Raw genomic sequence first — 26,754 nt, 5'->3', positions numbered from 1 at the left:
AAAGAGGTGACATCTTTTGTGACCTCAAGATGTCCCAAAGCATCTTGCTGTCAATGAAGCACATTTGAAGCATTGTAATTTCTTTCCTTTATTCTTTTACAGTTGGAGGGCATTACCAGCAAGGTCAACATTTGTTGCCCATCGCTAAATGCATTCTGAACTAGATGGTTTGCTTACCCATCTCAAAAGGCTGTTAAGCCACATACTCCAGATCACATTGCTGGGGTCTGGAGTAACCTGTCGGTTAGACTGGGTAAAGATGGCAAATTTCCTTCACTTGAAGTGGACAAGTGAATTAGGTAGTCATTCACAGTGGTTGATGATAATTTCCTGGTCACCATTATTGACACTAAATTGAATTTGAGGCTTATTCACTGGCATAGACATCTTGTCAGCCACGAAGTTGGAATTTGAACCTGTATGCCCAGAACCATTTGCCTGGCCCTCTGGATTACTTGCCCAGTTACACTGCCACTACACTGCCATCATTACATATGAAATAAGGCAGTCGGTGTGTATACGTACAGCAAATACCCACAAATAGCACTGCGACACTAACCAGTCAATTTGGATTTAGTGATCTTGAGTTGAGAGTCAAAAAGAGCCCCAGTTTAATGTCTTAGCTGAAAGACTCACAAACTATTTCTTGAGTTATTGCTACAATATTCTAATCAAGTTCCATTTGCGTTTTTTCCTAAGTATCCATATTATTCAGAAGATATCTAAAAGTAAATTGTAAAACTCTTCAAACAGTTGAAAGTGCAGTAAAATTCAACTCTAGTCCATTGATCATGCAGCACTGTTAGATGCCTCAGTACAATTGCAAAACACGTAACATTTGCTACAATTAATCCTTGTTATCACTGAGGGAATTGGACATGGCTCACCTCTCTACATTTATCATGTTCCAGACTGCAACACTTGAGGACAACTCTTTGCTCAACAGATTTCAGGTAGATCAGAGTTGATGATCTTCCAGTGGCGGTTGATATTTGCCTTGATGTGCATCTCTGCAAACAGCTGTAACACACACAGAGTCTTATATCATGGAGCTGGTCAGGATAAACCTCAACTAAAACCACTACATCTCTCTCCGAACCTTCCAGAAGGCGATGTGTGGCAATCTCTTCACTGCAGCTGCCTTGTGGGAAACCTTTGCTGCCACAAAGACATCAGGCAACACAATCCCTTAATATTTTCCTTCCATTTCAGAATTCCCTGGTGCTCTGACATAAATTCACTTCACTGTCCACACTATAGTAAAAGGTTGTTTGGAAATACATACTACTGTGCGATCTTCAGCCAATGAAATCCCAACCAGTATTTGTAGGTCGTAAATTCTCCATAGCAATGCTTCAAATCATCAGAATTAGCTTCCCACTTCTTTACTCCTGCTGCTTAAATCGATGCGATCACTTGAAATTTGGTATGCTTGCATTTGTCCTGGTGAGTGCAAGAGTCCTGGCAATGCATCTTTTTCAGCAAGATTCAAGTTCTGCGCTACCAAGCATCTAATTTTAAAAAAAGCTTTGCATATGTCACTAGATTGCACAGGAAGGAGCATTGGTGGAAACATTCATCAGTCAGACATACATCATTGCTTGAAGTTGCTTACAATAAAAGGAAGCTGAAATACTTTTCCCATGAAAATACATTTCTGAACTGACCATATTATCTTTTTAAAAAAGATTTTAGCTTTGATCAGGATAGCACTCTGACCCATTAAGATCTGAGATAGAGAAATAAAAGATCTTGCTTCTGCAACACTCCCCTCTGGGGCTGTAGTAGTTTACTTAAAGACAGATTTAGGAGAGTTTAGTAATACAAAAGAACTGGATTGATTGTCTCATTCAATCAAGGCACTGTGTGTAACTGAACATGTTTATGTAGTTTATCATCTCTATCACAGCAAAGAAATAATTGCTAATTTCTCATATTTAGACTAATAGGATGAATGGCTTATAAATGAAGATGTTCAGTAAAGTTTCAACTGTGTTGTGAAAATGTTTAGATTAGATTAGATTCCCTACGGTGTGGAAACAGGCCCTTTGGCGCAACAAGTCCACACTGCCCCTTGAAACATCCCACCCAGACCTATCCCCCTATAACCCACACACCCCTGAACACTATGGGCAATTTAGCATGGCCAATCCACCTAGCCTGCACATCTTTGGGCTGTGGGAAGAAACTGGAGCGCCTGGAGGAAACCCATGCACAATGCGCAAACTCCACACAGACAGTTGCCTGAGGCTGGAATTGAACTAGGGGCTCTGGTGCTGTGAGGCTGCAGGGCTAACCACTGAGCCACCGTGCCGCCCCAATGTATTTTTATATGTATGTTTAAATGTATTTATCCATGACTGATCTGTGATGTTTGCAAATCCCAAAAAAATTTAAAGTCAAATATAGATTGGCATTGAGCTTCAAAAACTTCCGAAGTCTTTGATAATTAAAAGCCTGTAGGAAGCCTATTAGAATTTATTTTCACAAACCAGTCCTATGAGAGTAAGGCTGTTTTATTTGTTGAAATTGTACTTGACAAACAGTCATTGTTTTACAGTTGAATAAAACAAAGATACAAAATGAATTAAATACTTACAGTTGAATGTACTGAAAGCAGAAGCATATAACACATTGCACTTCAAAAAGTTTCAGTTACACTTGATATTCAAACAAGCAATTATAAATACCTTCAGGTGGCACAGTGGCTCAGTGGGTAGCAGGTGCAGCCTCACAGCACCAGGGACCCAGGTTCAATTCTACCGTTGGGCGACTGTCAGTGTGGTGTTTGCATATTCTCCCCTTGTCTGCATGAGTTTCCTCGGGGTGCTTTGGTTTCCTCCCATGTCTAAAGATGCGCAGGCCAGGTGGATTGGCCGTGCTATAGTGTCCAGGGAGGTGGAGATTAGGTGGGTTATAGGGCGATGGGTCGGTCTGGACTTGTTGGGCCGAAGGGCCTGTTTCCACACTGTAGGGATTCTATGATTTTCATCTACTGTAAGCAGCAGCTAAAGGCTAATGTGTATAATGCCCAATGTAAAGGGGATCATTTATTTATGTGTTAGTTAATTGTAAATTATGCAGTTTGTAAATTAAGCCATTCTATTTGTATTTCCCTTCAATTTCTCCTCTGTTCTGCTGCACATCGACAGGCAACCTGCTTTCTGGCTTTTCCCAGTAGCATTCTCTTAGACCTGCACATTTACTAGGATGTATAGTTGCATAAGATTAAAGAATGAATCAGACCAATCAATCAATGTTAATAAAATGGGAGGCTGGATGAACACAGCAGGCCCAGCAGCATCTCAGGGGCACAAAAGCTTAAGCCAGCTGTGTTCATCCAGCCTCACATTTTATTATCTTGGATTCTCCACCATCTGCAGTTCCCATTATCACTGAATCAATCAATGTTGTTGTTTTGCCTTCAAATGATCAATACTCCTAATCCTTGATGTCCATTCTGTTCCCATGTACCTTTAAATCCCTTTCTGTCAACTAACATTGAGCTGTGGCTCAATGCCTTTGAGTTAAAAGGTAAAGGTGTGAAACCCTGTCCAGTAACATAAGCACAAAATCCTGACGAACACTCCAGTGTAGCAGTAAAGGAATATTGCTCTGTTGAAGGTCTATCATTCAAGTCAAATGTTAAATTGATGCCCCATCTGTCCCCTTAGTGGATATAGAAGCTCTTGTGGTGTTACAGAGAAGGGGAGGTTAAATGACAGAATATCCATGGTATTCACTTTATAAATAACAAATAAAAAATCATTTATTTAACACTAACAATGAACAAATTAACAGAACTACTAACAAACAAAATAATTCCCCCCAACTCCTAACTATTCCTTAACTGGACAAAATTGTATTGGTAATGCTGTTCTAATAAACGCAAGATCCCACATATATAACCCAAAATAATAAGGAAAAAAATAAAACTTAGTCTCTGAAAGCCCACACAGAATGTGACTTCCAGAATGCTCTGCCTTCTTCACTCCACAGTCACAAATGCCTTTCCTCTGCAGTTCTCAAATTGTAAACACCTTTTTCTAACTGATCCTGCTGTCAGGAATGTTTTCCCTGTGCAAAAACTTTCAGGTAGAAGTGCTGTGGTACCTTTCACGGATTTGTTTTCAAAGAGAGCTTAGCAATTTCTTCTAAGAGCTAGTTGCTTATTTCTCATATGGTGGTTCGCTCTCACACCGATTTTCAAAAACCCTCTCCTTTTATACTTTGGATAATATACCAAATTTCTTACAATAGCATTGGTCCAAGGTTATCAAAGCCATCAGATTTAAATTCATTTAGTTTTCAATTGCTAAGTGCTTGGTTCAAATTATTTGGCTGATTCTAGCCAGTTGACAAAACATCAAAACAAGCCTAAGGCTTCCAATCACACAGCCAATTGATACATGTTTCAATTTTAGAACTGGCTTGTATCTTCAGCTACATGCAAACACTTTTTTTCAGTATAAATCTCTAAGCTTAGAATGGCACTTTATCTCTTAAAGGAACCACTCACTCTGCACAACTTTGTACCAATAGTAATATTTTAAGGAAGAGTAGTGGCATTCTCGCTAGTGTCCTTGCTAGAATTCATCTTCAATAAACATGATTATCTGGTCATTTTCACAGTGCTATTTGTGGGAGTTTGATGTATACAAATTGGCTATAGTGTTTTCTACGAGACAGCAGTCAGCATACTTCAAAAGTACTTCATTTGGTTGTAAAGTGCTTTGGGATATCCAAGGCACAGCATTTATACAAGTCATTCTTTCATCTATCCGACCAAGTCTTACATGTTGTTGAGCAAAACCATTACCTGAACCTTTTAAATTGTCATATCCCATGAGGGCCCATATAAAGTATAACTGCCAGCATTGAACTATAGCCCAGTAATTCTCAGCTGTGGAGGGCAAAGTATACGCTATGCCCTGATATAACATTGCCCAGTTTAACATCAATGTAGTTAATGAAGCTTATAATCTCATAAAGTATTGAGTGATTCATGTTAACATCATTTCCCATATGACCCATAGGCTCCGCAGCCATATATTACGGATACAGACCTTTTGGTCCAACTCGTCCATGCCAAGTTTCCCAAACTAAACTAGTCCCATTTGCCTGTGTTTGGTCCATATCCTTCTAACACTTTCCTATTCATTTATCTGTTTGAAGGAGTTGCTTCTCAGGTCCCTTTTAAATCTTTCTTCTCTCACATTAAAATTATGCCTTCTAGTTTGGAACTTCTCTATCTGAGGTAAAAGAACTGTGCTATTCATGTTATCTATGCCTCTCATGATTTTATAAACCTCTATAAGGCCATTTAAGGATTTTATAAACCTTTGTAACTTCAACCTCGTACACTCCAGTGAAAAAAGTCCCAGCCTATCAAGCCTATCCTTATTACTCAAAGCGTCTAATCCTGGCAACATCCTGGTAAATCTTTTCTGAACCCTCTCCAATTTAATAATATCCTTCCTATAGCAGGACTATCAGAACTGAACACTGACTCCAAAAGTGGTCTCACCCAATGTCCTGTACAACTGCAACATGATGCTACAACTCATATCCTCCAAGCTATTGAGACTGATTCCCTTCAACTCAATGGCACTTTACCAATGTCAACTAAAGATATTTTCTAATCGACCTTTTCAGAGAAATGTCAGAACCCATCTCTGGAGGAGATGGGACTTAAATCCAGACTCTTGGCTTAAAAATAGGGACACTACCCCTGTGGCTGAACATCTTTAACGTTAACTAAATAAATTCAGGTTGGGGTGCGCCCTCAATGACTTAATACTTGAACACATATAAAGACACTTATTGACGCTAGTGTGGGATTGAAGAGTTAAGAGCCACATTTTAGAATATTTCACTTTCCTTTGTTTCACTATATTCACCTCAGCCAAAGGTTTGCATCTTTATAACCAAGAAGCCTTGATAATGATTTTGGTCTGACAGTCAAACACTCACCAGGGATTGATTAACTCTGTGGGTCAGTTTAGTTAAAACAGTAAAATATATTACAAGTTGTGAAGTGCGGATTACAGCAAACCAAATTTCATTGTGTGTGCAGTTTGCAGGCGCACAGCAGACTAATTGCCAGGCAGAGTTGCAATATTGTATACACACAGCGCACAGAAACTTCAAAGGTGATCTCTCTTAAAGGCAAGGTACACATGCAACACCTTCCTTTTCCAAAAGGGAAACCTACCACCCTAAAAATTCTGTGAGGCTGGATGAACACAGCAGGCCAAGCAGCATCTCAGGAGCACAAAAGCTGACGTTTCGGGCCTAGACCCTTCATCAGATGATGAAGGGTCTAGGCCCGAAACGTCAGCTTTTGTGCTCCTGAGATGCTGCTTGGCCTGCTGTGTTCATCCAGCCTCACATTTTATTATCTTGGAATCTCCAGCATCTGCAGTTCCCATTATCTCTGACCCTAAAAATTCTGCCTTATGTTATTCAGTCAAGCCTCTGAATTACCAGTCCAGTAAGTTAACCACTCGGTTTCCGCACCATTGAAAGCTTTTGCCCAGTTTTTCAGATGATGCATTCAAGATGATAACACTTTGCTGCTCAAAAGATTGTACTAACTTTCCCATGGTTTTTTAAAAATTGTTATTAATGTGGACCATCGGGTTATCAACTACCCCGGTCACTGAAACCAGTTTCTCCTTATTTACTTTTACCAAACCTCTTTCTACTCTTAACAGCTGAAGAGAGGGAGAAAATTGGCACGCAAAGTAGTTGTTTTGTTAGACGTCTCATTCTTGAAGGCATCTTCCGCTGAGAGATTAGCAATTGTGTTTAATATATTGAACCATGATGAAGAATTTGAAAGCGAGCAGGCTTATTTTAAAAGTGAAACTCTAGAAGTCTGTTCACTTCTAAATACACTGCAGGAATCCCAAATATAGCTTGTACTTCCTTTAGTCATCAACTAAATCTGAATTATGGTCTGCCTGGACACCACACACTTGGCTGAGCCACTGAAATTTAGTTTTTTTGCTGACCATTTTGGTTGGCATACATGAAGCACTGTTTTGAGCTTTGAACCCTACCTACCCCCTAAGGATTTTTAAGGTGGTGTGTCTGGTTTTGATTAAAAATAATAATTGTGTTCCTTATGATAATTCCTTACCAAATTGTTTTTACTGACTGGCATTCCTTCCTGAGGACAGAAAGGTCTCTATCTGTGAATGGCCTCCTAGTCCCAGTGCCTGTTGCGCACTGATAATTATTTCAAAGCAAATAAAAGAGAATGAAGCTGATTTTAACTCCACGGGGTATTGTTGCTGCACACTTGCATTGCATTCAAATTCTCCCCCGGTGTTTGCCCAATATTTATTCATCAATTAACATCACGAAAACAAACGATCTGGTTGTTACTGCTTTGCCTTTTCTGGGAACTCAGTGTGTAAATTGTGCTCACATGATTCCTGCAACGCATCAGCGATTATTCTTCAAAATATAGTCTCTTGACTATAAAACCCTTTATGATATTCAAATTTTAAATGTGTAGCGTGAATCTATAAAGATGCTGCTGCTTTGCACCTTCCACCCAGTGCTATAATTATACAGTGATGCATTTCATAGAATCATAGAATCCCTATACAGTGGAAACAGTCCCTTCGGCCCAACAAGTCCACACTGACCCTCAAAGCATCCCACCCAGACCCGTATAACCTACCTAATTTGCACATCCCTGAACTCTATGGGCAATTTATCATGGCCAACCCACCTACCCTGCATATCCTTGGACTGTGGAAGGAAACTGGAGCACTCAGAGGAAATCCCACAGACATGGGGAGAATGTGCAAACTCCACACAGATTGTCACCTGAGGCTGGAATTAAACCTGGATTCCTGGCGATGTGAGGCAGCAGCACTAGCCACTGAGCCACCGTGCCACCCATTTGTAGCCCAGATCTGTAGTTAGATTGGGCCTTAACCTGCTCTTCTAGGTGGAAAGTTTTCCATTCAATATTCCAATGTTTAACTCAAGTGATATTTGGAGATAGGCCAAAAATGTGAAGCAGTCAGTCCAATGAACCAACCTCCAGCTAACATGTAAAAGAGCTCATTATGTTATAGCCAGGAGTCATACTGCATTAGGATCTGTGCTATGAACAGTATAGCATGGCATACACTGTAATTGACTCAAAACCAAGTATTTAACATTTAACACATGTAAAGCAGAGAACTTTAGTTTCTCCTACCCATCAGGAGTCTCTGTACGGACCAGCTGGCAGGAATATTTGCTTTAACCTCTCCTTACTACAGCCTGAGGTCCCCACCTGCTTCAAGAAGACCACCATCATTCCAGTGCAAATGAAAAATCATGCAGTGTGCCTCAACAACTACCATCCACTTCCTCTGACCTCCATAAACATTGAAAGCTTCGAGAGGTTGGTCATGGCTCACATCAACTCCAGCCTACCAAATTGCCTTGATCCTTTGCAATTCACCTACCACTTCAACAGATCCACAGCTGATGCCATTTCCCTGGCCTTATAGTGATGCCAGGAACATGTGGATAACAAGGACACCTATGTCAGGCTCTTACTTACTGACTACAGCTCTGCCTTCCACACCGCAATGTGTTTGTTGATGGAATTCCGGTTGGAATGCCATGGTTCTAGGAATTCTAGTGCATGTCTCTGTTTGGCTTGTCCTAGGATGGATGTGTTGTCCCAATCAAAGTGGTGTCCTTCCTCATCTGTATGTAAGGATACGAGTGATAGTGGGTCATGTCGTTTTGTGGCTACCCTACTGTCTCAAGAAAGCAACCAATAGTCAAAGACCCCTCCCAGCCTGTTTATATTCTCTTCCACCCTCTTCTGTCGGGCAGAAGATATAAAAAATTAAGTACACATATGAACAGATTCAAGAACAGTTTCCTCCCCACTGTTATCCGACTTTTGAACAGATCTTTTCAAATATTAATTCTGATCTCTCCTTCTGCACCAGCTCTGTGGCTGTAACACTGTATTCTGCATATTGTTCTGATACCCTGATGCACTTTGTATGGTACGATCTGCCCATATAGTATGCAAAAACAACACCTTTCCCTGATCTCAGTACACGTGACAGCAATAAATCAAACTCAAACTTAGATTAGGTGGAATGGTGGCTCACTGGTTAGCACTGGTGCCTCATAGTACCAGTGACCTAGGTTGGATTCCAAACTTGGCCAACTGTCTGTGTGGAGTTTGCACATTCTCCAAGTGTCTGCATGGGTTTCTGCCAGGTGCTCTGGTTTCCTCCCACAGTCCAAAGACGTTCAAGTTCAGGTGGGTTGGTCATGCCAAATTTCCCATAGAGTTCAGCAGGGTGTAGGTTAGGTGCATTAGCCACGGAAAATGCAGGGTTACAGGGATAGGGAAGGGGGATGGGTATGGGTGGGATGCACTTCAGAGGATCAGTGTGGGCTTGTTGGGCTGAATGGCCTATTTCCACACTGTAGAAATTCTATGAATCTCCTATTCTATGAAACTGGACAATAGTTCTGAGTTTTAAAACTAAATGATTTGTATAATTGGAGTTGTTAATGGTCAGAAGAATCTAATGGATAAGGTAAGCATCCTCTATATGTTGGACAATAAGCACTCTCAATCATTATGTAGAATTGTAGGGTAAGAGAGATCAAACTAGAGGATGTATTTTTAAGGTGAGAGGGGAAAGATTTAAAAGAGACTTCAGGGGCAACCTTTCCATAAAAAGGGTGGGTAATATATGGAATGAATTGCCAGGGGGCATGGTCGATGCAGGTACTGTTGCAACATTTAAAAGACATGTGGACAGGTACATAAGTAGGAGAGGTTTAGAAGGATGTGGGCCAAATGCAGGCAAATGGGATTAGTTTAGCTTGGGAAGCCTGGTCAGCATGGATGAGTTGGACCAAAGGGTTTGTTTCTGTGCTGCATGGCTCTGTGACTATTGTATTGGAGGGGTGCTTGTAGTCTTGTTGCACAGGCAAAGTCTAAGGTGTAGCTCAGTGGTAATTCTATTGCCTCTGAGCTAGAAGTAAGCCTTAGTCTAGAGAATTGAGAATACCATCATACTAAGCAGTCCCTAAAGGAGTGCTGTGCTGTCCAAGATGCTGTCTATCAGGTGAGCTTAATCTGAGGAACTACTGGCTTTCTCAGGCATGAGTCAAAGCTTCTGTGGTGCTGTATTAACAAATTGCTGTTTATGGGATCTTGTTGTGTGCAGATTTGCTTCCTACTTCCTGCATATTCTGCAAACATTTCAGAAGTATTTAATTGGTTATGCTTGTTGAAGTGACTTAAGATTCTCTCTTTCTTGAACAGTACAGATTTACTGCTGTTAATAAAAACAACTTCCTATAGAGCAAATTTCATGTAAAATAAATCTCAAGCTGCTTCATAGGAGTGTAATAAAATAAAATGTGACAGTCGGCCACAACAACTTATTTGCAGTCAGGTGACCAAAATCTCAATCAAAGTCATTAGTTTTAGCAAATGTCCAAATGTAGGAACAACAGACAGTGAGGAATTTCAGACTATATCTCCTTGGTATTTGAAGGCATGGCCACCAATGGTAGAGCAAGGATGATCAAGAGAGCAGATTTGGAGAAGTACAGCTATTTCAGCGGACAGTAGGGCTGGAGGTGATTACAGAAATAGCCAGTAGTAAGATTGTAGATGGATTTGAAAATAAAGATTAGAGTTTTCAAATCAATGTATTGTTCGACTAGGAACCAATGTTGGTCAGTGACCACAAGAACGGCAGATGACTGAAACTTGGTGCAAGTTAGTACACAGGCAGTGGAGAGTTTTGGATGATCCCAAGTTTATAGAGACGGCAAAGTGGGAGACAAACAAGGAACACATTGGAATAGTCAAGTCTAAAGACAAAGAAAACATGAATTAAGTGTTCAGCAGCTGAACTGAGGCAAACATGATGTTGGGGAATGCTGCAAAAGTGGAAGTAGGTGTGTGGATACTTTTCTGGAGGCGCATCTCTGACTCAAATAGGTCACCAAGGTTGCACCTTAGAACCATTATTTGCTGCAAGTCTCATGACATTCACATCTTCCACTTTCTAGGTTCCTTTAAAACTGAAAGCTGTTGAGTCAAGATAATGTTTAATTTTTTTGTTTAAACCTGTAGTCTCATAAACCCAACCGCAGGTCTATTCCATTTTAATCCACCTTTTTCTTTAAAGTTATTTCTCAGCAAATACTTGTTAATTCTACTCGTTTGCCTGGTCAGATTGCCAGCTGTATTTAATCTTCCTTTCAAGGACTCCTAGCTGACAGGTAGCCTGGCCTATACATGTGTCAACTTCACTCATTCTTCCCTATTCCATTTGAGGGAACAGCTTAAACTTCTCATCTTTGAATTCATATTTCTCCATAGACTGTCCTCCCATGATTCTGCAACTTTCTCCAGCTCTACCCTTAGATCACTGGTCTCCTCCAAATCTGGCCTCTTGCATGGTTTTTCATCTTCAGAAGCTAAGCCTTCAACTGCTTGGTTTCTGTGCTATGAAATTCTTTTTCAAAACCTCTCCAGTTCTCTACCACTGTACTCTTGAAAATGTTCCTTAAATCGTTTCTTGACCAAATATCTGCTGATCTGCGCTCGTAAGTCATTACAATTAGTTCTGCGAGAACAGTGTTTCATTAACGCGAATTGGCTGTAACGCGATTGATGGATAGCAGACGCTGTTTGTATGATGCGAACTTTCTGTAGTAGCAATTTTCTATCGCGATTCCCATATAACGTGATTTTCTATAGCGCAATTTCTTACAGCGCAAGATCACACAAGAACGCAACTTTTGCGTTATAGGAGAACGACCTGTATGTGACTTAGTGTTAAACGCTTTCCTGCAAAGCAACGTGGGCCAATTTAGTGTATTTGAGGTGCTATATAAATGCAATTCGTTGCTTATGTGAGATATTACTTTTCTCCCAACTTGATTGATTTAAATCATACTATGATTTAATCTGTTCACAGATCCAAACTATTCAGAGATGTCATTACACATCTCTGGAGTAGGTGGGACCTGGACCCAGGCCTCCCGGCTCTGAGATAGAGATGCTACAACTTTACCACAAAAGCCATAGGTTGTAGGATGAGCTCAGACTAGATACATACTAACGTGAAGTGATCAACCAATTAGACTTAGTATAATGACTCATGGGGCTTAGAATTATAAATGCAAACCATTAAGCTATGCTTTATTCTTCGAATAGTCTAATTTTTGTTAAGTGTGTTGCTGAGATATTAGATCAAGTGATATCCAATGTATTTTGAGTGCCATTTCTACGCAACAGTACTCCCTACTATTGGAATGACATATTTTTGCGTTTATTTCATTTTCTCATCCTTGTTTTCCTGCTTTTAGGAGCGAGAAAAAGCAACAAATTGAATCGCAGTCCTCTCTCACTGCTTTTTGATCTCATCCAAACTAAATAATCAAATTTACAGTGTAAAGACAGTGACTGTGCTAATACTAGCTGCCTAGGGTCAAACTGCTGAACTCTCTTCAGAGATCACAGAATCCCAGCAGTGGGGAAATAGGCCCTTCGGCCCAACAAGTCCACACCGGCCCTCAGAGCATCCCAACCAGACCCATCCCCTTATAAACCACACGTCCCTGAGCACTATGACAATTTAGCATGCAAGTCCATCTAGCCTGCACATCTTTGTACTGTGGACACGCGGAGGAAACCCGCACAGACACGGCGACAATGTGTTAACTCCACACAGACAGTCGACCGAGGGCAGAATCGAGCTCGGGTTTCCAGCGTTAGTGAGACAGCAATGTTAACCTCTGAACCATCGTGCCGCCCTTAAACCTTTCTGCCTCGCTCTCTCGCTCCACTTTTAAGATGTTTATTTTAAATTAGCTACATTCAGAACCTCTTCCTTCCTTCTTGCCTTGTGTCTCTGATCACTATCTCTCTCGACAGCCCAGATATAATTCGGAACTCAATGTGCGTGGCCCAATCTGCCAACATTCTCGTAAAAAGTGCTGAAGTTTTTAGAGGCAGGAGATGAAAAAAATAAGCAGGGCACCAACACCTTCCACCCCAACCTTCAGTTCACCTGGGCCATCTCCAGCAACCCAAACCCCACCTCTTCCTCCGGTACATTGATGACTGTATCGGCGCCACCTCTTGCTCCCCAGAGGAGCTCGAACAGTTCATCCACTTCACCAACACCTTCCACCCCAACCTTCAGTTCACCTGGGCCATCTCCAGCACATCCCTCACCTTCCTGGACCTCTCAGTCTCCATCTCAGGCAACCAGCTTGTAACTGATGTCCATTTCAAGCCCACCGACTCCCACAGCTACCTAGAATACACCTCCTCCCACCCACCTTCCTGCAAAAATTCCATCCCCTATTCCCAATTCCTCCGCCTCCGCCGCATCTGCTCCCACGATAAGACATTCCACTCCCGCACATCCCAGATGTCCAAGTTCTTTAAGGACCGCAACTTTCCCCCCACGGTGATCGAGAACGCCCTTGACCGCGTCTCCCACATTTCCCGCGACACATCCCTCACACCCCGCCCCCGCCACAACCGCCCCAAGAGGATCCCCCTCGTTCTCACATACCACCCTACCAACCTCCGGATACAACGCATTAACCTCCGACACTTCCGCCATTTACAATCCGACCCCACCACCCAAGACATTTTTCCATCCCCTCCCCTGTCTGCTTTCCGGAGAGACCACTCTCTCCGTGACTCCCTTGTTCGCTCCACACTGCCCTCCAACCCCACCACACCCGGCACCTTCCCCTGCAACCGCAGGAAATGCTACACTTGTCCCAACACCTCCTCCCTCACCCCCATCCCAGGCCCCAAGATGACATTCCACATTAAGCAGAGGTTCACCTGCACATCTGCCAATGTGGTATACTGCATCCACTGTACCCAGTGCGGCTTCCTCTACATTGGGGAAACCAAGCGGAGGCTTGGGGACCACTTTGCAGAACACCTCCGCTCAGTTCGCAACAAACAACTGCACCTCCCAGTCGCAAACCATTTCCACTCCCCCTCCCATTCTCTTGATGACATGTCCATCATGGGCCTCCTGCACTGCCACAATGATGCCACCCGAAGGTTGCAGGAACAGCAACCCATATTCCGCCTGGGAACCCTGCAGCCATATGGTATCAATGTGGACTTCACCAGTTTCAAAATCTCCCCTTCCCCTACTGCATCCCTAAACCAGCCCAGTTCATCCCCTCCCCCCACTGCACCACACAACCAGCCCAACTCTTCCCCCCCCACCCACTGCATCCCAAAACCAGTCCAACCTGTCTCTGCCTCCCTAACCGGTTCTTCCTCTCACCCATCCCTTCCTCCCACCCCAAGCCGCACCCCCAGCTACCTACTAACCTCATCCCACCTCCTTGACCTGTCCGTCTTCCCTGGACTGACCTATCCCCTCCCTACCTCCCCACCTACACTCTCTCCACCTATCTTCTTTACTCTCCATCTTCGGTCCGCCTCCCCCTCTCTCCCTATTTATTCCGGTTCCCTCCCCCCATCCCCCTCTCTGATGAAGGGTCTAGGCCCGAAACGTCAGCTTTTGTGCTCCTGAGATGCTGCTTGGTCTGCTGTGTTCATCCAGCCTCACATTTTATTATCTCGCAGGGCTGTTAGCTGTTCCTCTGAAATGGGCAGCACACCTGCGTGCCTCCATTCGGCAACGCAATGACTGTGGAATCTATTACTGTCGGAAAGATATACATCTGTGTGAACTGAGCACAGCAAGCTGTTCTCCATCTCCCACTCCCTCCGGATCCTACATACTCTCTCTTATCTCCTGGGATCAGAATGATATTTCGCCTCTAAAACGCTGCGGCTCAATTAGGGCTGACCTTCTCGGAAAGCACCATCTGTGTCAGTGTTTGCTGTCGTGGAAAGCTAAATAGATAAACATAATCGCTATTACGCGGGGGTGGGGGAGGGGGTGTATTGTTTGCAAGGCATTGATGTCCTTCTGCGTGCCAGGCAAAAACAAATTTGACTGCCTTCTTTGAATGAAAAATAATCAGCATAAGTTAATTTCTTTCCCAGTTTAAAATCTGCTCGTAATTGGACTATTTGTAGTTGAAATGTTACTGCAGCAACTTTAATGTAATAAGTTGTCTCAAGTTACTTCACAAATGTATTAACAAGATTTGATGCTGAGCCGATAACGAGATATATAATGAATAATCAAAGAGGTAAATTGAAAGAACTACCTTAAAAGTAGAAAGAAAGATAGAAGGCAAAAAAGTTTAGGAATAGATTTTGACCCTGGGCAGCTGAGAGCTAGCATTAGCACAGTCGCCATGCATTTGCACCTTAGGCATTGTAAATTTGATGATTCTATTCCTGTAGCTCTTTTTATAATACAGTAAAAGCAAAGTACAATCTGAAACAGAATAAGACCTCTAATTATAAATAAGATTTTAACTACATAATGCATTTCAAGATCAGTGAACATTCAAAATGGCCCTGCGGTCAGTGATCCACTGATGTGCAGTCACTGCTGTAATGTTGGAAATATCGCAACCAGTGTGCACTTAACAAGGCAGTAATGATCTGGTTACTTTGTTTTACATGTTCATTCAGGGATATGCCCAGGACATTGGAGATAACTCCCCTGTCCTTCTCTGAAATAATGCCATGGAATCTTTTCACATTGATCCATAGAGGCAAATGGGGCCTCAGATTAGCTTCAGATCTGAAAGACAGTATCTCTGACAGAGCAGCCCCTCCTTCGTACAACACGGGAATAATAGCATTAAATTTTCTGCCCCTGCTTCAGACAAGAAATATATTTTATATAACACCTTTTTCAATCTCAGGTTACCTAGAGCAGTGGAGTCATCTCAACTTGAAGCATTAACTTACTTTCTCTCCATGGATGCTGCCTGACCTGCTGTGATCTCCAGCATTTTTTGTTTCCAGTACAGATTCCAGCATCTGCAGTAATTTGCTCCTATATGTAGAGTAAATCACAGGCTATGAAATTCTTTCAAAGTACAGTCACTATTGAAATGTAGGCAGCACGGCAGCCAATTCACACAATGCAAGCTTATACAAAAAGTAATGTTGGGGTGAATATTGTTTAAGACAGCAGGATGAAATCCCCTGCAATTTTAATCATAGTATTACAGAATCTTTGATGCCCACCAGTCAGGACAGACCATTGAGATGACAGACATATCAGATACATTTGGAGACGTAAATTATATGTGAATGCCCAGAAAAATATTACAAAATAATACTTTGACCTCTTTAACCAGAGGCATTTCTTGGCTATATTGAGTTTCCTGAGAATGTTGTGTTAGGTATTCTTGAACCACTGAAGGTGATTATGCTTCCAAAGTATTGGAGGAGGTAGCTTGCTGGAATTATGAACTAATGATCCAAACATATCCTTCCTACTTGTTTTTGATTTAGACCATTCAGTACCGAAGCAAATTGTGCTACATGTCAAAGTACCTCATTTGGTGCCAGACAAGGTCTGTCCTTTGACCTTCTGGAATGGATCAGGGGCTGAAATAAATGATGAATAATGACCCTCAGGCACACATTACTGTGGTAAAAAAGAGAAAAAGAATGAATGCTGGTGCCTATACCTTAAAACAGAGCATACTAGGTTGATTCCTCCGGCCAGTCAGAACCACAGCAATAAAAATTAAGTTTACAATCAAATCGGAACCATTAACAAATCGAGACTATTTAACAATATAAAGCTGCGTCATACCTAAAGTGCTCTTTTTAAGGCTGATACTTCTCCAGCCGCCTCTGTTTTTGCTGCTATCCATGCTTAGAGAGACAGGCTTTGGTTTGGAAAACAGAAAGTGCACACTTTAAAGATTAGACACAGGTCTAATGTTTGTTTATAACGGACTGTCTGCATTTATTTGTGGGAATGTGTTCATTCCTGCAAGACATTTTTAGTGATAGGCCAAAATGATCGTTAAAGAGCCAGGAAAATCTGCTGTTAGAATCTAAATCAGATCTTACTGCCCCTTTATAAAAGAGGAATTACATAGGCAGCATGTGGTCTGTGTGTCTGCAGCCATTATTCTGTTTAAAACTTTTTGTTTTGATAAGTGATGCAGCCTGCAGCGTGAATTCGCTTAGAAGTGTTTCGACAAGGTATTGACCATGGCAACTGATTACTTGAACATTGCAAGCTGATGATAAGTAAGATATTAGCACAGAATGAATGGGATTAAAAGAAGTGAACATGTTTATGTTTAAATGGGTTTTTCTTCCCTGGTGTTGATGCTGAAGCAAAGTAATTGCAGGACCGCCTTCCTGTCTGGGGTGTTTCAATGTGTGATTAAGTGGGCCTCAGAAAAGGAAACTGACTTCCTGTATTCAATCCAATTTCATCAGGCTGGATAGGGATAACAAGTTTGTACCTACAAAAAGCGGGAGGCTCCATTCTTGCCTTCAATTTTAATCACTGTATTTAAAAAAAGAACTTTGGTCCATTGCCTGGACTCACTCAGATGCTGAATTGCAAGTCTCGGTGAAGGCTGATTTTAAAACTGCAGTAACCTATGAACATGGTGCTTTGTTAAATTTGTCTTTTAACTTATGTTGCCATGATTTTTTGTGAATGTTAATAAAATAAACAAGTTCCCCTCTATTCTCATGCAGGGCCTTTTTACAGTTTAAAAGACACCACACTATGCTCTGGCCGCAGGTGTTTTTTTCCTTTTGCATCTCAGTGTTATTGTTCCCTTTTCAATTGCAGTCACCCAGTGTCCATTCATTCATTTCTAAAAATAATTCTTTAGGCTAGATGTTATTTGCTTAAGGGGTGAGCTTAGGTTTGAACGTGCATTGAGAATCATGTACTTGGATAGATTACAGGGGCGGTACTGCTCCTTCACTGTGCCAGCCTTGGGTGACTGTCTGGCTGCAGTTTGCATGTCTTCCCCAAAGCTGCGTGGATTTTCTTCCGCAGTCTAATGTTGTGCAGGTTAAGTGAGTTGGCTGTGTTAAATTGTCCTGTAGGGTCTTTGCAGATGTAGGTTGATTGGATTAGCCATAGGCCATACAGAGTAGGGTAGGGGTCTGTGTTTGAGTGGGATATCCTTCGGAGGGTCGGTGCAGATTTTATGGGTTGAATGGCCTCTATCTACACTATGAGGATTCTAATCCCTTTGATGGGTGTTGGAATTTTTCAAGGGAAGACAGACTGTGGGCAAGTCCACAACATGGCACCCTCCAGTTAACTTGCTGGGAAGCTTATTGTGAGGAGCTTGTCTAATAGTTCAGAGAGTAAGTACAGAGTGAGGTTTTCCAACTTAATAATGGGAAGAAGGAACAGTCTGGGGCATATTACTGCACAGCTATGGGCAGCACCGCGGGACACAGGCTATTAAAAAAAAACGAAAGAACTGCAGATGCTGGAAATCAGAAACAAAAAGAGGAATTGTTGGAAAAACTCAGCAGGACTGGCAGTGCCCGTGGACAGATATCAGAATTAACATTTGGGTCCAGTTACCCTCCTCAGAATTGATAGTAGCTAGGAAAATGTCAGTTTATATCCACAAGATAAGGCTGGGGTAGGGGTAGGAGTAAATGATAGGAGGAGATTTGTTCAGCATTAGAGAGCAGAAGGTAAGGCATGGGCTATTTTTCATTGTGAGTCTATTGAATAAAGAGATAAACTGAGAAGCCCAAGCAGTGGCAGAGAATTGTCATTTGCTGAGTTGCTTGAGTACCTGAACACTGAGGATTTTGTCCCTGGAATGGACTCGGAGGCTGCTTCTGCACGCTCCATTCCTCTAGCTTTAAGCCCAACCCATGGAGACTGCTAGCTTTTTGTGGAATCTCCTGACAAACCTGCAGGCCTCTCATGATCAGTGGAAGGGTAAAATTGCCATAGTCTTACCAGGCCACAGGAGAGACAGAGAGAGATGAATAGTGATGGTTTAACCCAAGAGTCATGACACCTCAAGCAAGGGGAGAGGTTGAGGAGAACTTCATGATAAACTCAGCTGGTGTAAGAATTAAACCCACACTGTTGGCAATAGCTTTGATTGCAAACCAGCCATCTGGCCAACTGAGCTAACTGACACATGTGGAGGGCACTATCACCCCAAAAGACAAGATTCCAATTTAAGTATGTAAGTTTCATTTGTGGTTTAATTTTCATTATAGTGTCTACTGTAGATTATGCCTTCTAATTGTGTTTAATTTGTGGCATTTACAAAGTGGCACCTGTCTCCATCATGAAGTCCCATGTCCAGGCTGCCTCACGCTGAGTTCACCAACTCTGGCTTTTACAAATGTCATGGGGTTGAGTCCCAAAAGTTATCCGATTTTTCTGACCCTGGATTAAAAATCCTGCCCTTGGGCAACAGTTGTGTTTAATTAGTTCTTTTCATAACCTCATAATGCTCTGAATGGCGTCACAGCCAAGGAAGTACTTTGAAATTTAAGGCACTCTTGCAACATGGAGAAATATAACAGCCAATTTGTGCACAGCAAAATCCAACAAAAAGCTAGGCAATAGGTAATCCTTTTGAATCATGTTGGTTTGGAGATTACCAACCAGGACTCAGAGAGAAACCCCCTGCTCTTCTGTGAGTGCTGCTAATGGACTTTTCATCACAGCACTGAGGGAAGACAAGTCTCATTTTGGGAAGACAACACTTCAGCGCTTCATCAGTCCTGTGCCAGACTGTTAAACTGAAGTGTGTGCTCAAGTTTCTAGAATAGGGTTTTGACTCATGACTCTCTTAACAGGGCTGCTACCATTTGGGGTTGACATTTCTATGTGTGTTTTTATGCTTTTGACCATTATTGGCTGGAACTTTCCATCGACAGTATTGTCAGGCTTACATTCCTGTGTTGTTATGCTTGTCTTCTGTTTGCTATTTTAACACATTTAAACCAATTATTTTTAAATAGGGGAATGGTTCCATTAAACTGATTAGAGGAATGTCAAACATCAACCAACAGTGATTCTTGATCTTTTGAACTTTGTCCATTTAATAAACTTCTGAAGTTTTCTTTCACTGCTGAATCATTTTCATAATTTCCTCTGTGCATTTAAGAAATGCAGAAAATGTGCTAGTTGCAAAGAGAAATGGATTATAGTCTTGGTGCAGAATTATTTTCTTGCTCTTGGTGATGCTAGGAATGCTGAAGTAGGCAGATAAATTAACTCCATGAGAAAAGGCTTTAACCATGCCATAATAGACATGGTAGAAAGTGAACATGATGAAAGCACAGCAAGCGATACATTGTACCCTTTCAAAGCCTCTTAATTGTAACCCAAGGCAAGAATAACAGTTTGATTTGCTCGATGGATGAGATCATCACTGTGAGTCTCCTCCATATATACATATAAAAGCATACACATAAAACATAGAACATAGCACAGTACAGCATAGTACAGGCCCTTCAGCCCACGACATTGTGCCAACCTATTATCCTACTCTAAGATCAAACTACCCTGCATACCCTACATTTTGCTATCATCCATGTGCCTACCCAAGAGTCTCTTAAATGCCTCTAATATAAGTGACTCCACTATAATCACCGGCAGTGTATTCTACGTACCCACCACTCTCTGTGTAAAGAACCTAACTCAGACATCTCCCCTATACCTTCCACCAATTACCTTAAAATTATACGCCCTCATAATAGTCATTCCTACCCTGAGAAAAAGTCTCTGGGTATCCATTCTATCTATGCCCCTCATCATCTTGTACACCTCTATAAAGTCACCTCTCATTCTGCTTCACAACAATGAGAAGAGCCCTAGCTCCCTCAATGTTTCCTCATAAGACCTGCCCTCCAGCCCAGGCTGCATCCTGGTAAATCTCCTCTGCACCCTTTCTGAAGCTTCCACATCCTTCTTTTAATGACGTAACCAGAAATGAACACAATATTCCAAGTGTGGTCTAACCAGGGTTTTATAGAGCTGCAGCATAACTTTGCAGCTTTTCAACTCAATTCCCCTGCCAATGAAAGCCAATATATATAAATATAAACAAAGCCTGGCTGTTCATGATTAATTAGCATTAATTGGTGCATTCTCCATGGTATTTCCCAGACCAGTCAGAGTCCCCTTGCTAACTATTGTAAACAGTTGTGGATACCACAATTTAGAAAAAATGTGAATGCTTTCCAGAGAGTGCAGAAACGATTTACAAGAATGGTGCCAGGAATGAGAAACTTCAGTTATGAAGATAGATGGAAGATGTTGGGACTGTTCTCCTTGGAGAGAAGAAGATTGAGAGAAGATTTGACAGAGGTCTTCAAAATCATGAACAGGCTGGATAGAGAAGATAAGGAGAAGCTGCTCCCCCTTGTAAAAGGAACAAGAATAACAGGGCACAGACTTAAAGTGATGACCAAAAGAAGCAAGGGTGTAAGTTGGAAAAACTTTCCTCATACAATGATTTTGTTAAGGCTTAGAATGCACAACTTGGATAAGTGGTAGAGGCAGATCAACAGAAGCATTCAAGAGGGCATTGGGTGATTATTTGGATAGAAATAGTGTGCAAGGGTAAGTAATGATGCTCATTTGAAGAGCCAGTGCAGGATTGATGGGCTGAATAGCCTCCTCTGCACCATAACAATTCTGTGATTCAATCAGTACTCTTCAAAAGTGTGTTTTGTTTTCCCTTAAATTTTTAGTTTTCCAAATCATCCCGATGAGTGCAAGATGCTTTGGATGAATGATTCTCAGAGATCATTACAATAATTCACTAAAGTCACCTGCCCAGCATTTGCCTTCTTATGACCTCTGTCACCAAGTATGGCAGGGGCACTCGTGTTGGGAAAACCATCAGCCCCAAATTCTTCTGCGCACTTACATGGAGAAATATCCCCATTGCTACATCATCCAACAGCTGAAAATCACTGACCTGATGCCATCCCAAGGCACTTTCACCACAAAGCACTCTGCAGTCATGGAAAACTCTATCGTCTTCTCTGAGTAAATTTCAGTTCAGCTAGTAGTAGGCTTGCCGCTGACTCAGAGTTTGTGATTTAAAACCCCTCTCCAGAGCATGGAAACCTGAAAACAGTGCAGCATGTTGGGCTTTCATTGATCAGTTGCCACCTTTAGATTTTTGGTGAAGCTTATATTTCTCATAAGCATACGCGAACAGCTTACTTGATTCATTTAGCCATCATATCACATGAAACTAGGACCTGCGATTCTAGTGAAGTGTTGCCCTATTATGCTCCTCTATATTGTTTACTTAATGTTACTGGTGTGCATTAGAATGGGATCCACAAGTGTCCGGTCCACTAAATCATTCAAAACCTGGCTGTGATATTTATGCGAGAGATAATGGGAACTGCAGATGCTGGAGATTCCAAGATAATAAAATGTGAGGCTGGATGAACACAGCAGGCCAAGCAGCATCTCAGGAGCACAAAAGCTGACGTTTCGGGCCTGGACCCTTCATCAGAGAGGGGGATGGGGGGAGGGAACTGGAATAAATAGGGAGAGAGGGGGAGGCGGACCGAAGATGGAGAGTAAAGAAGATAGGTGGAGAGGGTGTAGGTGGGGAGGTAGGGAGGGGATAGGTCAGTCCAGGGAAGACGGACAGGTCAAGGAGGTGGGATGAGGTTAGTAGGTAGCTGGGGGTGCGGCTTGGGGTGGGAGGAAGGGATGGGTGAGAGGAAGAACCGGTTAGGGAGGCAGAGACAGGTTGGATTGGTTTTGGGATGCAGTGGGTGGGGGGGAAGAGCTGGGCTGGTTGTGTGGTGCAGTGGGGGGAGGGGATGAACTGGGCTGGTTTAGGGATGCAGTGGGGGAAGGGGAGATTTTGAAACTGGTGAAGTCCACATTGATACCATATGGCTGCAGGGTTCCCAGGCGGAATATGAGTTGCTGTTCCTGCAACCTTCGGGTGGCATCATTGTGGCAGTGCAGGAGGCCCATGATGGACATGTCATCAAGAGAATGGGAGGGGGAGTGGAAATGGTTTGCGACTGGGAGGTGCAGTTGTTTGTTGCGAACTGAGCGGAGGTGTTCTGCAAAGCGGTCCCCAAGCCTCCGCTTGGTTTCCCCAATGTAGAGAAAGCCGCACCGGGTACAGTGGATGCAGTATATCACATTGGCAGATGTGCAGGTGAACCTCTGCTTAATGTGGAATGTCATCTTGGGGCCTGGGATGGGGGTGAGGGAGGAGGTGTGGGGACAAGTGTAGCATTTCCTGCGGTTGCAGGGGAAGGTGCCGGGTGTGGTGGGGTTGGAGGGCAGTGTGGAGCGAACAAGGGAGTCACGGAGAGAGTGGTCTCTCCGGAAAGCAGACAGGGGTGGGGATGGAAAAATGTCTTGGGTGGTGGGGTCGGATTGTAAATGGCGGAAGTGTCGGAGGATAATGCGTTGTATCCGGAGGTTGGTAGGGTGGTGTGTGAGAACGAGGGGGATCCTCTTGGGGCGGTTGTGGCGGGGGCGGGGTGTGAGGGATGTGTCGCGGGAAATGCGGGAGACGCGGTCAAGGGCGTTCTCAATCACCGTGGGGGGGAAGTTGCGGTCCTTAAAGAACTTGGACATCTGGGATGTGCGGGAGTGGAATGTCTTATCGTGGGAGCAGATGCGGCGGAGGCGGAGGAATTGGGAATAGGGGATGGAATTTTTGCAGGAGGGTGGGTGGGAGGAGGTGTATTCTAGGTAGCTGTGGGAGTCGGTGGGCTTGAAATGGACATCAGTTACAAGCTGGTTGCCTGAGATGGAGACTGAGAGGTCCAGGAAGGTGAGGGATTTTTCCATCCCCACCCTGTCTGCTTTCCGGAGAGACCACTCTCTCCGTGACTCCCTTGTTCGCTCCACACTGCCCTCCAACCCCACCACACCCGGCACCTTCCCCTGCAACCGCAGGAAATGCTACACTTGTCCCCACACCTCCTCCCTCACCCCCATCCCAGGCCCCAAGATGACATTCCACATTAAGCAGAGGTTCACCTGCACATCTGCCAATGTGATATACTGCATCCACTGTACCCGGTGCGGCTTTCTCTACATTGGGGAAACCAAGCGGTGGCTTGGGGACCACTTTGCAGAACACCTCCGCTCAGTTCGCAACAAACAACTGCACCTCCCAGTCGCAAACCATTTCCACTCCCCCTCCCATTCTCTTGATGACATGTCCATCATGGGCCTCCTGCACTGCCACAATGATGCCACCCGAAGGTTGCAGGAACAGCAACTCATATTCCGCCTGGGAACCCTGCAGCCATATGGTATCAATGTGGACTTCACCAGTTTCAAAATCTCCCCTTCCCCCACTGCATCCCTAAACCAGCCCAGTTCATCCCCTCCCCCCACTGCACCACACAACCAGCCCAGCTCTTCCCCCCCACCCACTGCATCCCAAAACCAATCCAACCTGTCTCTGCCTCCCTAACCGGTTCTTCCTCTCACCCATCCCTTCCTCCCACCCCAAGCCGCACCCCCAGCTACCTACTAACCTCATCCCACCTCCTTGACCTGTCCGTCTTCCCTGGACTGACCTATCCCCTCCCTACCTCCCCACCTACACCCTCTCCACCTATCTTCTTTACTCTCCATCTTCGGTCCGCCTCCCCCTCTCTCCCTATTTATTCCAGTTCCCTCCCCCCATCCCCCTCTCTGATGAAGGGTCCAGGCCCGAAACGTCAGCTTTTGTGCTCCTGAGATGCTGCTTGGCCTGCTGTGTTCATCCAGCCTCACACGTGATATTTATGCAATAGTTAATAATGTGACCCTTGAATGTCCTTTTTAAAAATATATTCATGGGTTGAAGGCACCGGTATTTGTCACCCATTCCTAATTATACTTGAATGGAATGGTTTTCCACTTCAGGAGGCAGTAGAAAGGCATTCGCTTCTGTTTTATTTGCTCATGTAAAGTGGCTGTTGCTGGCTGGGCCAGTATTTATTGCCCATCCCTAGATGCCCTTGAGAAAGGTGGTGAGATGCCACCGCAATCCACTTGCTGTAGGTTGACCCACAATGCCCTTAGGGAGGAAATTCCAGGATTTAGACCGAGCCACAGTGAAGGAAAGTTGATATATTGCCAAATCAGGATGGGATTGTTCAGAGGGGTACTCACAGGAGGTGGTGTTCTGCTGTAGGTCTGGAGTCATATGTAGGCCAGACCCGGTTAAAAATGGCATAAAGGACACTAGTGAACCAGATGGGGTGTTTTAACCACAAAAAAGTGTTACATCAATTCCATTAGACAAACTTTTTGTTGAATTTATCTCATTCGAATTCCATCATCTGAGCTGGTGGGATTCAAACCTATGCCCCCAAAAAACATTAACCAGTGATATTATCATTAATCCCCTCCCTGCCTCAACGTTTTAGTTAACAAGGTGTAGAGCTGGATGAACACAGCAGGCCAAGCAGCATCAGAGGAGCAGGAAGGCTGATGTTTCGGGCCTAGGCCCTTCTTCAGAAATGAGGAGGGGAAGGGGTTTCTGAAATAAATAGGGAGAGAGGGGGAGGTGGATAGAAGATGGATGGAGGAGAAGATAGGTGGAGAGGAGTCAGACAGGTCAATGAGGCGGGGATGGAGCTAGTGAAGCTGAGTGTAGGTGGGGAGGTAGGGAGAAGATCGGCCAGTCTAGGGAGGGCGGACAGGTCAAGGGGGTGGGATGAGGTTGGTAGTTAGGAGATGGGGGTGGGGCTTGAGGTGGTAGGAGGGGACAGGTGGGAGAAAGGACAGGTTAGGGAGGCAGGGATGAGCTGGGCTGGTTTTGTTCCTGCAACCTTTCGGGTAGCATCATTGTGGCACTGCAGGAAGCCCAGGATGGACATATCGTCTAAGGAATGGGATGGGGGGTTGAAATGGTTCGTGACTGGGAGGTGCAGTTGCTTAGTGCGAACTGAGCTTGGGTGTTCTGCAAAGGGAGGCCACACCGTGTACAGCGGATGCAGTATACTACATTGGCAGATGTGCAGGTGAACATCTGCTTGATGTGGAAAGTCTTCTTTGGGCCTGGGATGGGGGTGAGGGAGTAGGTGTGGGAGCAGATGTAGCACTTCCTGCGGTTGCAGGGGTAAGTGCCGAGGGTGGTGGGGCTGGAGGGGAGTGTGGAGCGGAGAAGGGAGTCACGGAGAGAGCGGTCCCTCCGGAAGGCAGAGAAGGGCGGGGAGGGAAAAATGTCTTTGGTGGTGGGGTCGGATTGCGGATGGCGGAAATTTCGGAGGATAGGGTGGTACCTGAGGACAAGGGGGATTCTCTTTTGATTGTTATCGCGGGGAAGGGGTGTAACTTTTAGTTGCCCAGTTTCTGCACTGACTGGTATTGGTACTTTCAGCCTCACCCACTAGCAGGCTGATGTGTTTAAATTGTCCTCCGCATAAGAACTGCTCGTGTATATATAAGAAAAAAAACACTGGTTCCTGTAATTAGCGCACTGGCAAACATACCGAATTAACATTCCAGGAAATCTCATACTGGAGACGGAAGTGTGTAACATTAAGTAAAAGAAAACATGTGTTAGATGTCCCAATTCATTTAAAACTATATTTGCTCCTTGCCGTCAACGGTCTGGTGTAAAAGGATTTGGACACATTGATTTTTCAATGAAAAATGTAATTAAATAGTAATTTAATCTCTAGGGAAGAAAAAAGAAGTCACGATTTTAGGATTTCTCCCTCTCTCTCCCTGCAACCACACTGGGTATTCAGATACTGTGTGGTTCGGATGAGTTGATCTGGCTGGTCAAAATGAATGAAGAGAGTCCAGGGGTTGGGGGTTAAGGATTTTTAAACTACAGCCATTGAGT

This window comes from Stegostoma tigrinum, chromosome 1 (genome assembly GCF_030684315.1).
Source record: "Stegostoma tigrinum isolate sSteTig4 chromosome 1, sSteTig4.hap1, whole genome shotgun sequence".
Lineage (NCBI taxonomy): Eukaryota > Metazoa > Chordata > Chondrichthyes > Orectolobiformes > Stegostomatidae > Stegostoma > Stegostoma tigrinum.
This window is presented reverse-complemented; position numbering follows the sequence as displayed.